The 15,938-nt window shown below is 43.2% G+C and overlaps 1 protein-coding gene across 1 annotated transcript in view; it reads left to right on the forward strand.

The window, feature by feature from the left end:
• LOC141126683 (uncharacterized) overlaps nucleotides 1-15,938 on the forward strand; it is a 640,228-nt gene that overhangs the window by 567,629 nt on the left and 56,661 nt on the right. The window lies entirely within an intron of this gene.

Genomic DNA, 15,938 nt, shown 5'->3' on the forward strand with positions numbered 1-15,938 from the left:
AAATGGAAGACGCACAAAAGACAAATATGACTTCAACTTGGCTGAACTACTTTTCAAATATATATATATATCCCTTACAATTAAAGTAATTGAATCAAAAAGTACCCTAGACTGTGATGACAAGAGGGAAACAAATCAAACACAGAGATTTCTTTAATTTAGTCATTTTTGCAGTGTCTGGTGTGGATCCAGGTGACTTTTCCTTCAAGTTTTGTAAAAACTGTACATGAAATAGATGCTGTATTGAGTCTCCAAACATTTCCTTATATATAAATGTCTCTTAACAATCCACAAGTCACCTGGCTTTAGTTTTAGATCCTTCCAAACTTTTAGGATCTGGAATTAGGGAGAAAACACATAAATGAGTTTGTCAAAAAAACTTAAAAGATCAGCAACGTTCTCTGTGAGATCCGAATGGAGGACTTCAGCTGCTGAGACAAAATATAAGCAAGTGAGTAACACACTCCCAAACCAAATCCCATAGGGAGAGAGTCCAACATCCCCCTTAGGGGCTTCATAAAATATAAGAAAACATTCAGGCAAAAGTTTTCTAGTTTCTTACTCTACTTTGTCCGCTACATTGTAGACAGTAAGGGGTGTAAAAATAAAACCTCAAAACTTCTAGTAAGGACTCTCCTATACAAATTATTTCCTCTGTTACTCTCTGTACTTTCTGGCAATCTGTACTTACAAACTACTTCTGATAACACTTTTTACTGTGGCCTTTGCAGTAGCATTTGCCACTGGACATCCAAAAAACATGTCCATACAGACAAAATGCATACTTGTAAGATCCTGACTTGGGCATCTGGATATATCTTTTTGTAATCTCTGGAAGGGATGTTCAGCTTTTGGTAACACCTTTGGTAACAGGTAAAACAAGAAGTGGTATGTTATAAAAACAACTGTGGTGAACCCTGGCTCTATCCCACGCTCATTTACTAAGGCAGCCATAACTTCTTGTGACTGATGACACGGTCCATGTGTCAAGCTGGAGGGAAAAGAGTGGCTGGCAGACATAAATGATCACCTTTTCCAAAGTCCTGTTTCATAAGAAGTTGCCCCCTGTGGACCACTTGTTCTTCTCGTTCTGGGGTCCTTAAAGTTGAATTATTAATCCCAGCTATACTGGGCCAGAACTAGGGTGGAATCTGTGAGTTGCACAGACCCATCAAGTGTCCGGGGATGTAAATGCAGCATCCTTAGTCACCTGGTCTCCTTTCATGTGTGAGCTTTAAAGTTAATATGGCTACCTCAGCAAGAACCTGGAAGGCTGAAAGCAGCCAATCAAATTAACTTGGCATGCTTGGTTGGTTTACCTGCCGAAGTAAAAACAAACTTCTGGCCCTTTAAATGGAACCAAAAGCTCTCTATATCTCGACTATCTATATAAATATACACTCTTTTTATAGCTCACAGGCTTTGCTAAAACATGGAGCTCTGCTTCTTGAGCTGGGGAAAAAGGATCCAATGACTTTGAATACAGAGTATCCTCCTGGGTGATAAACTGCATACTCAAATCTACAAAAAATGTAATATCTGGGTCTTCAGGGAGTGTGTCCTGCACTGGGCTCACAGCAGCTGATTCCTATGTCATCAATTTAACACATGCGTCTTTTCCTTTCTTTTGAATAAATGTACGCATTTTTCATTGTTAGATTTGTACATAAACAAACTCATATTTTAAACCTTTCATTAGACAGACATTTAGTTAGCTGTATATTTGCTGTGCAGAATGTCGGACCATTAAAAATTAAATGTTTGACCAAAACAATATCTAACTTTGTCTAATAGCACCTTTGCATAAAAGCTACAGCTCTGATATATCGGGGTGAACCCTTCATTACTGGGTCCAGCTACATAAATATATTACAATGGCTTGTTTTCTATCATGCTGTTTGTGTAAGAACTCCGGTTTCATGTTTCAAAACACAACTTCTTCCTGGCAATATTATAATAAATGATAATACCCTGCGGTCATGGAGAGATGTCCATAAATCCAAAATATTCTTCTGCTTATACCACTGTACTTACAAGAAAAAGGGGCACATCATTTCACAATCCACACATTCTGCTTTGGATTTCAAAAATAAAAATAAATAAAACAAAAGGACCAATCTGTATGATGGACCAGAAAGCATCAAAAACTATAAAACAACTGGCTGCAGGTGGGATCTATCCTAACAGGGTGTGTGGACTTGATGTGATGGGTCTGTTATATTTAAATGTTATTTATTATTACTCTCACATCATGGACCGCACATCAAGTTATTATCAAAAACCTTAAAATTTCATTTTTGTAGAAAAACTTCTTATGTATCCCATCCATCTTGGCTTTGTTAAATATTATGGCAGCTTTATTCAAAATAACAACCTCATCTTAATCTTTTTTTTTCTCTCAATAAGGGCTTATTGTATAAATGTAAAATTACAAAATTGTTATCTTAATCTAAACTAATCCCATTTTTACAAATTTCCCCAATAACCTGGATTTAATTTCCAACCAAAGGTTGTCTAAACCTGTTTCAATATATCTATATTATTAATAAAATTGTTAAACTCATATTAGAAATTAAAACTCATTATTACTTAATTTTACTTAATTTCCCTTTTTTAAATGCACTGTTTCCACTATCAAAGGATATTCAATGTGTGTAATACACAGTTAAATGTAACCTTCATTTTACCATGTTTGGAAAACAGATTCAAAATAATTGTTTATCATTAGATTCGTTAACCCGGCACATGTTTTGTCTAAAAAACTGGATTGAATTGGCATGGTGTCCTTCCAGCTTATCACTAACCTCTCATCCCAGCCACATTTCTTTCATGAGAGCACAAAGGAGGGGGTCACATCTGCGTACATGACACACACAAGCAATAGAACTAAAGGTCCCAGCATTCACACACACATACACCAATATCTCTCTCACTTTCTTTTAACTCTCATTAATATTTTCCTGTCTAAATTCTACTTTCTTTATTTTGTTCAGATATCTTTTATATCTAGCTTCTATGATCAGATGGGCAGCCAGAGTGCTCATCCCATCTTCCCTCTCTGACAACATATAAAGTATTCTGTTTTAATTCTCATTTCTCTGTTTCTGACTTTTACTAGTTGTAGTGCCTGACCCCAAATTCCTCCCACAACTTAACATGAAAATGTCCCTTTCTGTCTAGTGTTAATGTCACCCTTGATCCATCCTGCTCACATAGATAGCTGTTTCTCTAGCTGTTCACTCTGCATGATTCTTAGTCCCTATGGCCTTTGGTAACCCAGTTACCCATTGTGGATCCATGTCCACTCTAACCATTAATCTAGGGGCTCAGTATAGGCAGAACCGCACCTTTGGTTCATATGTAGCGCTCCTCTTGCGCTGGGCATTTTTGAGGGTCTCTTACCCTTCATTCCCTTACTTAATTCAATGCCCATAATGACTGGCCAGTCTTCTCTCTTCTCTACGTGTGCCTATACCCTCTTGCCTCTAAACTACTTTATCTGGCAGATTTACTACATATACCTGTGAACAGCACTATTCTTCCCTTTCTTATCTATAACACTCCGATGGACAATAGACAGGGACAACATAACATATAACCACCAATCAATACAGTTCGATTAAGGGGAGTAAAATAGGTACCCTTTGTCCCGAAAATGCCTTACCAATCAAGGAAGTCTGATAACTGAAATGTAAGCAAAAGGCTTACCTCAGCCGGCTGATTATCAGAAATTCCCAGATCGTCTCAAGCTCCTCGTTTCGGATACTCAGGGTCACCTAGAATCCCCTCCTAAGGCAAAGCTCGCCATGCTGACTCGGTTAAATTGATGATAGGCAACTCCTATCCTCATATTGATTAGTGGTTCCAAATTAATAACTACTGCAGTAGGGAACAGACACAAAAGATACGCTCAGCATCTTTCCAAATTACTGTTCTGCTTTATTATGACGCAATTGAAGGTTTTTATGCACATGATTACGTAGGTATCACATTAATATTACAATTGTACGTTTATGGTAACAAGGGGAGTTACATAGGCAGGCTAATTCTAATCAGGACTCAAAAGAATGTAAACATTTACTGAAAACATTATTAGTGCCGTGTGCACAGTGAGGGCAGTGTGCAATACATACAAAATACAATACAATTATATACAGAACTTACAAATTTCCATTACAGGGGCATACTACTCCACTGCCACCAATGTAAGGGACATACTACTCCACTGACACCAATGTAGAAGACATTCTACTCCACTGACACCAATGTAAGAGACATACTACTCCACTGACACCAATGTAAGGGATATACTGCTCCACTGACACCAATGTAAGAGATATACTACTCTACTGACACCAATGTAAGGGATATACTGCTCCACTGACACCAATGTAAGAGATATACTACTCCACTGACACCAATGTAAGGGATATACTGCTCCACTGACACCAATGTAAGGGACATACTACTCCACTGACACCAATGTAAGAGACATACTACTCCACTGACACCAAAGTAGGAGACATACTACTCCACTGACACCAATGTAGGAGACATACTACTCCACTGACACCAATGTAAGGGATATACTACTCCACTGACACCAATGTAAGAGATATACTACTCTACTGACACCAATGTAAGGGACATACTACTCCACTGACACCAATGGAAGGGGTATATTACTCCACTGACACCAATGTAAGGGATATACTACTCCACCGACACCAATGTAAGGGACATACTACTCCACTGACACCAATGTAATTAGCATACTACTCCACTGACACCAATGTAAGGGACATACTACACCACTGACACCAATGTAAGGGATATACTACACCACTGATACCAATGTAAGATACATACTACTCCACTGACGCCAATGTAAGGGATATACTACTCCACTGACACCAATGTAGGGCATACTTCTCCAATGACACCAATGTAAGAGACATACTACATCACTGACACCAATGTAAGGGGCATACTACTCCACTGACACCAATGTAAGGGATATACTACTCCACTGACACCAATGTAAGGGATATACTACTCCACTGATCATCGGAAAATGGAAAGAGTATGGCACAACTGCAAACCTACCAAGACATAGTCGTCCACCTAAACTGACCGGCCGGGCAAGCAGACCATTCATCGGAGTTGCAGCCAAGAGGCAGGGCTGATCCTTGGTAGGTGTGCACCACACCCAGGTGCTGCAGAGGTGGGGGCGCCGAAGTGCCAGAGTGCTCTCCTCACACAGTGGCATTGCAGGGGGAGAGCAAGTTTATTCCTTGCCCCCCACTTGTGCCCCCCCACTGGGGGCTGGGATGTCACATGCAGCAGCAAGCAGCGGCTGGGAGCTTTCTCTGTCTGTCACCCAGCACAGGAGAGCATAGAGAGGACCGAGCCAAGGGAGGATCCACCCATCGCCCTGCCCACCTAGGTACTGATGATAAAGAGCTGAACTCCCTCGGAGGCTCTACTCAGCCCCATTGCCATAGAAACATTTGTAATGGGGAGGAGATAATTAGATGACCACGCCCATGTGGGGACCCCAGAAATATTTCTGCACCCAGGCGTCTGTGACCCCAGGATTGGCCCTGCCAAGAGGTCCATGATAACTCTGGAGGAGCTGCAGAGATCCACAGCTCAGGTGGGAGAATCTGTCCACAGGATAACTATTAGTCGTGTTCTCCACAAATCTGACCTTTATGGAAGAGTGACAAGAAGAAGGACATTGATGAAAGAAAGTCATAAGAAGTCTAGTTTGTGAGAAGCCATGTGGAGGACACAGCAAACATGTGGAAGAAGGTGATCTGGTCAGATGAGACCAAAATTCAACTTTTTGGCCTAAAAGCAAATCACTATGTGTGGTGGAAAACTAACACTGCACATCACCCTGAACACACCATCCCCACCGTGAAACATGGTGGTGGCAGCATCATGTTGTGGGGATGCTTTTCTTCAGCAGGGACAGGGAAGCTGGTCAGAGTTGATGGGAAGATGGATGGAGACAAATTCGGGACAATCTTAGAAGAAAACCTGTTAGAGTCTGCAAAAGACTTGAGACTAAGGCGGAGATTCAACTTCCAGCAGGACAACGACCCGAAACATACAACCAGAGATACAATGGAATGGTTTAGATCAAAGCATATTCATGTGTTAGAATTGTCCAGTCACAGTCCAGACCTAAATCACATTGAGAATCTGTGGCAAGACTTGAATTTGCTGTTCACAGACGCTCTCCATCCAATCTGACAGAGCTTGAGATATTTTATGAAGAAGAATGGGCAGAAATGTCTCTCTCTAGATGTGCAAAGCTGGTAGAGACATCCCCAAAAAGACTTGCAGCTGTAATTGTAAAGAAAGGGTATGAATACATTTTGAAGGCACTGTAAATGACATAATACTCCCACTGACACCAATGAAAGGTGTCATAGAATCTCCTACTATAAGATGGTAAATGTTGTGCAGAGCTCTGGAGCCGGGAACTTTGTGCCGCTCTTCTCTGTCTCTCCTCCTCTCTGACATGGACAGCTGCTGCATTACCTCCTGAATTTACACCCCCTCCCCCACCTTATTTCATCTCTACACCCCCCTCCCCCACCTGTCATCACATTTCATCCCAGCCTGAGAAAACACAGAGACCCCGTTCTCCAGGCTGGGACTGGCAGAGAGATCAGATTCCACGACTGACAGAGGGAAATAATATAATAGAAGCTTTGAGAGGAGCCAGGACATTTCCTACTATTACTCATATAATGTACGGGGCATACTACTCCACTGACACCAATGCAAGGGATATACTACTCCACTGACACCAATGTAAGAGACATACTACTCCACTGACACCAATGTAAGGGACATACTACTCCACTGACACCAATGTAAGAGACATACTACTCCACTGACACCAATGTAGGAGACATACTACTCCACTGACACCAATGTAAGGGACATGCTACTCCACTGACACCAATGTAAGAGACATACTACTCCACTGACACCAATGTAAGGGATATACTACTCCACCGACACCAATGTAAGAGACACACTACTCCACTGATACCAATGTAAGAGACATACTACTCCACTGACACCAATGTAAGAGACACACTACTCCACTGATACCAATGTAAGAGACATACTACTCCACTGACACCAATGTAAGAGACACACTACTCCACTGATACCAATGTAAGAGACATACTACTCCACTGACACCAATGTAGGAGACATACTACTCCACTGACACCAATGTAAGGGACATACTACTCCACTGACACCAATGTAAGGGATATACTACTCCACTGACACCAATGTAAGGGACATACTACTCCACTGACACCAATGTAAGGGACATACTACTCCACTGACACCAATGTAAGAGACATACTACTCCACTGACACCAATGTAAGGGACATACTACTCCACTGACACCAATGTAAGGGACATACTGCTCCACTGACACCAATGTAGGAGACATACTACTCCACTGACACCAATGTAAGGGATACACTGCTCCACTGACACCAATGTAAGGGATATACTGCTCCACTGACACCAATGTAAGAGACATACTACTTCACTGACACCAATGTAAGGGACATACTACTCCACTGACACCAATGTAAGAGACATACTACTCCACTGACACCAATGTAAGGGATATACTACTCCACTGACACCAATGTAAGGGACATACTACATCACTGACACCAATGTAAGGGGCATACTACTCCACTGACACCAATGTAGGAGACATACTACTCCACTGACACCAATGTAAGAGATATACTACTCTACTGACACCAATGTAAGGGACATACTACTCCACTGACACCAATGTAGGAGACATACTACTCCACTGACACCAATGTAAGGGACATACTACTCCACTGACACCAATGTAAGGGGCATACTACTCCACTGCCACCAATGTAAGGGACATACTACACCACTGACACCAATGTAAGGGACATACTACTCCACTGACACCAATGTAAGGGACATACTACTCCACTGACACCAATGTAAGAGACATACTACTCCACTGACACCAATGTGAGAGACATACTACTCCACTGACACCAATGTAAGAGACACTCTACTCCACTGACACCAATGTAAGGGATATACTACTCCACTGACACCAATGTAAGAGACATACTACTCCACTGATACCAATGTAAGAGACATACTACTCCACTGACACCAATGTAAGAGACATACTACTCCACTGACACCAATGTGAGAGACATACTACTCCATTGACACCAATGTAAGGGACATACTACTCCACTGACACCAATGTAAGATTCATACTACTCCACTGACACCAATGTGAGAGACATACTACTCCACTGACACCAATGTAAGAGACACTCTACTCCACTGACACCAATGTAAGGGACATACTACTCCACTGACACCAATGTAAGGGACATACTACTCCACTGACACCAATGTAAGAGACATACTACTCCACTGACACCAATGTAAGGGACATACTACTCCACTGACACCAATGTAAGAGACATACTACTCCACTGACACCAATGTAAGGGACATACTACTCCACTGACACCAATGTAGGAGACATACTACTCCACTGACACCAATGTAAGGGACATACTACTCCACCGACACCAATGTAAGGGACATACTATTCCACTGACACCAATGTAAGGGGCATACTACTCCACTGCCACCAATGTAAGGGACATACTACACCACTGACACTAATGTAAGGGACATACTACTCCACTGACACCAATGTAAGAGACATACTACTCCACTGACACCAATGTAAGGGACATACTACTACACTGACACCAATGTAGGAGACATACTACTCCACTGACACCAATGTAAGGGATATACTGCTCCACTGACACCAATGTAAGGGATATACTGCTCCACTAACACCAATGTAAGAGAAATACTACTCCACTGACACCAATGTAAGGGACATACTACTCCACTGACACCAATGTAAGATACATACTACTCCACTGACACCAAAGTAGGAGACATACTACTCCACTGACACCAATGTAAGGGACATACTACTCCACTGACACCAATGTAGGAGACATAATACTCCACTGACACCAATGTAAGGGATATACTACTCCACCGACACCAATGTAAGAGACATACTACTCCACTGACACCAATTTAAGAGATATACTACTCCACTGACACCAATGTAAGAGATATACTACTCCACTGACACCAATGTAAGAGACATACTACTCTACTGCCACCAATGTAAGGGACATACTACACCACTGACACTAATGTAAGGGACATACTACTCCACTGACACCAATGTAAGATACATACTACTCCACTGACACTAATGTAAAGGACATACTACTCCACTGACACCAATGTAAGGGACATACTACTCCACTGACACCAATGTAAGGGACATACTACTCCACTGACACCAATGTAAGGGACATACTGCTCCACTGACACCAATGTAAGAGACATACTACTCCACTGACACCAATGTAAGGGACATACTACTCCACTGACACCAATGTAGGAGACATACTACTCCACTGACACCAATGTAAGGGATATACTGCTCCACTGACACCAATGTAAGGGATATACTGCTCCACTAACACCAATGCAAGAGACACACTACTCCACTGACACCAATGTAAGAGAAATACTACTCCACTGACACCAATGTAAGGGACATACTACTCCACTGACACCAATGTAAGAGACATACTACTCCACTGACACCAAAGTAGGAGACATACTACTCCACTGACACCAATGTAAGGGACATACTACTCCACTGACACCAATGTAGGAGACATACTACTCCACTGACACCAATGTAAGGGATATACTACTCCACCGACACCAATGTAAGAGACATACTACTCCACTGACACCAATGTAAGAGATATACTACTCTACTGACACCAATGTAAGGGACATACTACTCCACTGACACCAATGTAAGGGATATACTACTCCACCGACACCAATGTAAGGGACATACTACTCCACTGACACCAATGTAATTAGCATATTACTCCACTGACACCAATGTAAGGGGCATACTACTCCACTGACACTAATGTAAGGGACATACTACACCACTGACACCAATGTAAGGGATATACTACACCACTGATACCAATGTAAGGGATATACTACACCACTGATACCAATGTAAGATACATACTACTCCACTGACGCCAATGTAAGGGATATACTACTCCACTGACACCAATGTAGGGCATACTTCTCCAATGACACCATTGTAAGAGACATACTACATCACTGACACCAATGTAAGGGGCATACTACTCCACTGACACCAATGTAAGGGATATACTACTCCACTGACACCAATGTAAGGGATATACTACTTCACTGACACCAATGTAAGGGATATACTACTCCACTGACACCAATGTAAGAGATATACTACTTCACTGACACCAATGTAAGGGATATACTACTTCACTGACACCAATGTAAGGGATATACTACTCCACTGATCATCGGAAAATGGAAAGAGTATGGCACAACTGCAAACCTACCAAGACATAGTCGTCCACCTAAACTGACCGGCCGGGCAAGCAGACCATTCATCGGAGTTGCAGCCAAGAGGCAGGGCCGATCCTGGGTAGGTGTGCAGTGTGCACCACACCCAGGTGCCGCAGAGGTGGGGGCACCGAAGTGCCAGAGTGCTCTCCTCACACAGTGGCATTGCAAGGGGAGCGCAAGTTTATTCCTTGCCCCCTACTTGTGCCCCCCCACTGGGGGCTGGGATGTCATATGCAGTAGCAAGCAGCGGCTGGGAGCTTTCTCTGTCTGTCACCCAGCACAGGAGAGCATAGAGAGGACCGAGCCAAGGGAGGATCCACCCATCGCCCTGCCCACCTAGGTACTGATGATAAAGAGCTGAACTCCCTCGGAGGCTGTACTCAGCCCCATTGCCATAGAAACATTTGTAATGGGGAGGAGATAATTAGATGACCACGCCCATGTGGGGACGCCAGAAATATTTCTGCACCCAGGCGTCTGTGACCCCAGGATTGGCCCTGCCAAGAGTCCCATGATAACTCTGGAGGAGCTGCAGAGATCCACAGCTCAGGTGGGAGAATCTGTCCACAGGACAACTATTAGTCGTGTTCTCCACAAATCTGCCCTTTATGGAGGAGTGACAAGAAGAAGGACATTGATGAAAGAAATCCATAAGAAGTCTAGTTTGTGAGAAGCCATGTGGAGGACACAGCAAACATGTGGAAGAAGGTGCTCTGGTCAGATGAGACCAAAATTGAACTTTTTGGCCTAAAAGCAAAACGCTATGTGTGGAAAACTAACACTGCAGATCACCCTGAACACACCATCCCCACTGTGAAACATGGTGGTGGCAGCATCATGTTGTGGGGATGCTTTTCTTCAGCAGGGACAGGGAAGCGGGTCAGAGTTGATGGGAAGATGGATGGAGACAAATTCGGGACAATCTTAGAAGAAAACCTGTTATGCCGCGTACACACGGTTGGACTTTTCGTCTACAAAAGTCCAACGGACGCTGACGGACTAAAGCTGGCTGGTAATCCGATCGTGTGTGGGCTTCTCCGGACTTTCAACTGACTTTTTCAGCCTCAAATCCGACGGACTTTAGATTTGAAACATGCTTCAAATCTTTCCGACGGACTCGAGTCCGGTCGAAAAATCCGCTCGTCTGTATGCTAGTCTGACGGACAAAAACCCACGCTAGGGCAGCTATTGGCTACTGGCTATCAACTTCCTTATTTTAGTCCGGTGTACGTCATCACGTAAGAATTCGACGGACTTTTGTGTGATCGTGTGTAGGCAAGTCTGTTCGTTAGAAAGTCCGCCGCAAGTCCGTCGAAAGTCAGTTGACAGTCTGTCGGATAGGCTGTCGGACTTTTGTAGCTGAAAAGTCCGACCGTGTGTACGCCCCATTAGAGTCTGCAAAAGACTTGTGACTGGGGTGGAGGTTCACCTTCCAGCAGGACAATGACCCTAAACATACAGCCAGAGCTACAATGGAATGGTTTAGATCAAAGCATATTCATGTGTTAGAATTGTCCAGTCACAGTCCAGACCTAAATCACATTGAGAATCTGTGGCAAGACTTGAATTTGCTGTTCACAGACGCTCTCCATCCAATCTGACAGAGCTTGAGATATTTTATGAAGAAGAATGGGCAGAAATGTCTCTCTCTAGATGTGCAAAGCTGGTAGAGACATCCTCAAAAAGACTTGCAGCTGTAATTGTAAAGAAAGGGTATGAATACTTTTTCAAGGCACTGTAAATGACATAATACTCCCACTGACACCAATGAAAGGTGTCATAGAATCTCCTACTATAAGATGGTAAATGTTGTGCAGAGCTCTGGAGCCGGGAACTTTGTGCCGCTCTTCTCTGTCTCTCCTCCTCTCTGACATGGACAGCTGCTGCATTACCTCCTGAATTTACACCCCCTCCCCCACCTTATTTCATCTCTACACCCCCCTCCCCCACCTGTCATCACATTTCATCCCAGCCTGAGAAAACACAGAGACCCTGTTCTCCAGGCTGGGACTGGCAGAGAGATCAGATTCCACGACTGACAGAGGGAAATAATATAATAGAAGCTTTGAGAGGAGCCAGGACATTTCCTACTATTACTCATATAATGTACGGGGCATACTACTCCACTGACACCAATGCAAGGGATATACTACTCCACTGACACCAATGTAAGGGATATACTACTCCACTGACACCAATGTAAGGGGCATACTACTCCGCTGACACCAATGTAGGAGACATACTACTCCACTGACACCAATGTAAGAGACATACTACTCCACTGACACCAATGTAAGAGACATACTACTCCACTGACACCAATGTAAGAGACATACTACTCCACTGACACCAATGTAAGAGACATACTACTCCACTGACACCAATGTAAGAGATATACTACTCCACTGACACCAATGTAAGAGATATACTACTCCACTGACACCAATGTAAGAGATATACTACTCCACTGACACCAATGTAAGAGATATACTACTCCACTGACACCAATGTAAGAGATATACTACTCCACTGACACCAATGTAAGGGACATACCAATGTAAGGGACATACTACTCCACTGACACCAATGTAAGAGACATACTACTCCACTGACACCAATGTAAGGGACATACTACTCCACTGACACCAATGTAAGATACATACTACTCCACTGACACCAATGTAAGAGATATACTACTCCACTGACACCAATGTAAGGGACATACCAATGTAAGGGACATACTACTCCACTGACACTAATGTAAAGGACATACTACTCCACTGACACTAATGTAAAGGACATACTACTCCACTGACACCAATGTAAAGGACATACTACTCCACTGACACCAATGTAAGAGACATACTACTCCACTGACACTAATGTAAAGGACATACTACTCCACTGACACCAATGTAAGGGACATACTACTCCACTGACACTAATGTAAAGGACATACTACTCCACTGACACCAATGTAAGAGATATACTACTCCACTGACACCAATGTAAGGGACATACCAATGTAAGGGACATACTACTCCACTGACACCAATGTAAGGGACATACTACTCCACTGACACTAATGTAAAGGACATACTACTCCACTGACACCAATGTAAGGGACATACTACTCCACTGACACCAATGTAAGAGACATACTACTCCACTGACACCAATGTAAGGGTCATACTACTCCACTGACACCAATGTAAGGGACATACTACTCCAGGACAACGACCCAAAACATACAGCCAGAGCTACAATGGAATGGTTTAGATCAAAGCATATTCATGTGTTAGAATTGTCCAGTCACAGTCCAGACCTAAATCACATTGAGAATCTGTGGCAAGACTTGAAAATTGCTGTTCACAGACGCTCTCCATCCAATCTGACAGAGCTTGAGATATTTTATGAAGAAGAATGGGCAAAAATGTCCCTCTCTAGATGTGCAAAGCTGGTAGAGACATCCCCAAAAAGACTTGCAGCTGTAATTGTAAAGAAAGGGTATGAATACTTTTTCAAGGCACTGTAAATGACATAATACTCCCACTGACACCAATGAAAGGTGTCATAGAATCTCCTACTATAAGATGGTAAATGTTGTGCAGAGCTCTGGAGCTGGGAACTTTGTGCCCCCTCCCCCACCTGTCATCACATTTCATCCCAGCCTGAGAAAACACAGAGACCCCGTTATCAAGGCTGGGACTGGCAGAGAGATCAGAGACACCAATGTAAGGGACATACTACTCCACTGACACCAATGTAAGGGACATACTACTCCACTGACACCAATGTAGGAGACATGCTACTCCACTGACACCAATGTAAGGGACATACTACTCCACTGACACCAATGTAAGGGACATACTACACCACTGACACCAATGTAAGAGACATACTACTCCACTGACACCAATGTAGGAGACATACTACTCCACTGACACCAATGTAGGAGACATACTACTCCACTGACACCAATGTAAGGGACATACTACTCCACTGCCACCAATGTAAGGGATATACTACTCCACTGACACCAATGTAAGAGACATACTACTCCACTGCCACCAATGTAAGGGATATACTACTCCACTGACACCAATGTAAGAGACATACTACTCCACTGACACCAATGTAAGAGACATACTACTCCACTGACACCAATGTAAGGGATATACTACACCACTGCCACCAATGTAAGGGATATACTACTCCACTGACACCAATGTAAGAGACATGCTACTCCACTGACACCAATGTAGGAGACATACTACTCCACTGACACCAATGTAAGAGACATACTACTCCACTGACACCAATGTAAGGGATATACTACTCCACTGACACCAATGTAAGAGACATGCTACTCCACTGACACCAATGTGAGAGACATCCTACTCCACTGACACCAATGTAAGAGACATACTACTCCACTGACACCAATGTAAGGGACATACTACTCCACTGACACCAATGTAACATCACAGTGGCTAAGTGGTTAGCACTTCCACCTGGCAGCACTAAGGGTCATCAGTTTGAATTCCAAGCTTGGCACTACCTGCCTGGCGTTTGCATGTTCTCCCTGTGCCTGTGTGAGTTTCCTCCGGTTCCTCTGGTTTCCTCTCACACTTCAAAGACATGCTTGGAGATGAATTGGCTCCTGTCTATATTGTCCCCAGTATGTGTATGTATGAATGTGAGTTAGGGACCTTAGATTGTGAGCCCCGAGGACAGGGACTGATGTGTATGTACAGTATACAGGGTACATTGTCTGCACTATATCCATATACCTGTAATAAATAAATGGAAGGGACATCCTAACCTTTCCTTGTGTTCCGGGTATTATATCTAGATACAGAATGTGTAAAGAAGTGATATATAGAATGTGGGGGGAGGTGTGATGTAATATTCACCTATATACAGTATATACATAGAGTGTCTGTAGAGCCCGGTGTACTGTCCTGTCTATTCTTGGCATCTATCCATCTGTTGATGGGGAAGGGGCCTGTCTATTCCTAATCACTATACATCTGTTGATGGGGGGGGGGCTGTCTATTCCTAGTCTCTATACATCTGTTGATGGGGAGGGGTTCCTGTCTAATGTGTTGGCCATACAAGCAGCTGTGGCATGGTCTTGGTGTCACATGACCCCCCACGTGGAGAAATCTGGATGTGTGTTGAATGTAATGGGAACTTCCAGAGACAACATTCAGACTTCACTCCATCTCTCTCCTTTGGTGTCAGAGTTGGATGGGTTGTTGTTGGATTCAGGAAGGTTCCCACTGAGCTGGGTTGGAGTTTCTTCTATCTGATATCTGCTGGAGAATTGGAATAGGGAGCTCATATG

This window comes from Aquarana catesbeiana, linkage group LG02 (genome assembly GCF_042186555.1).
Source record: "Aquarana catesbeiana isolate 2022-GZ linkage group LG02, ASM4218655v1, whole genome shotgun sequence".
NCBI classification, from domain to species: Eukaryota; Metazoa; Chordata; class Amphibia; order Anura; family Ranidae; genus Aquarana; species Aquarana catesbeiana.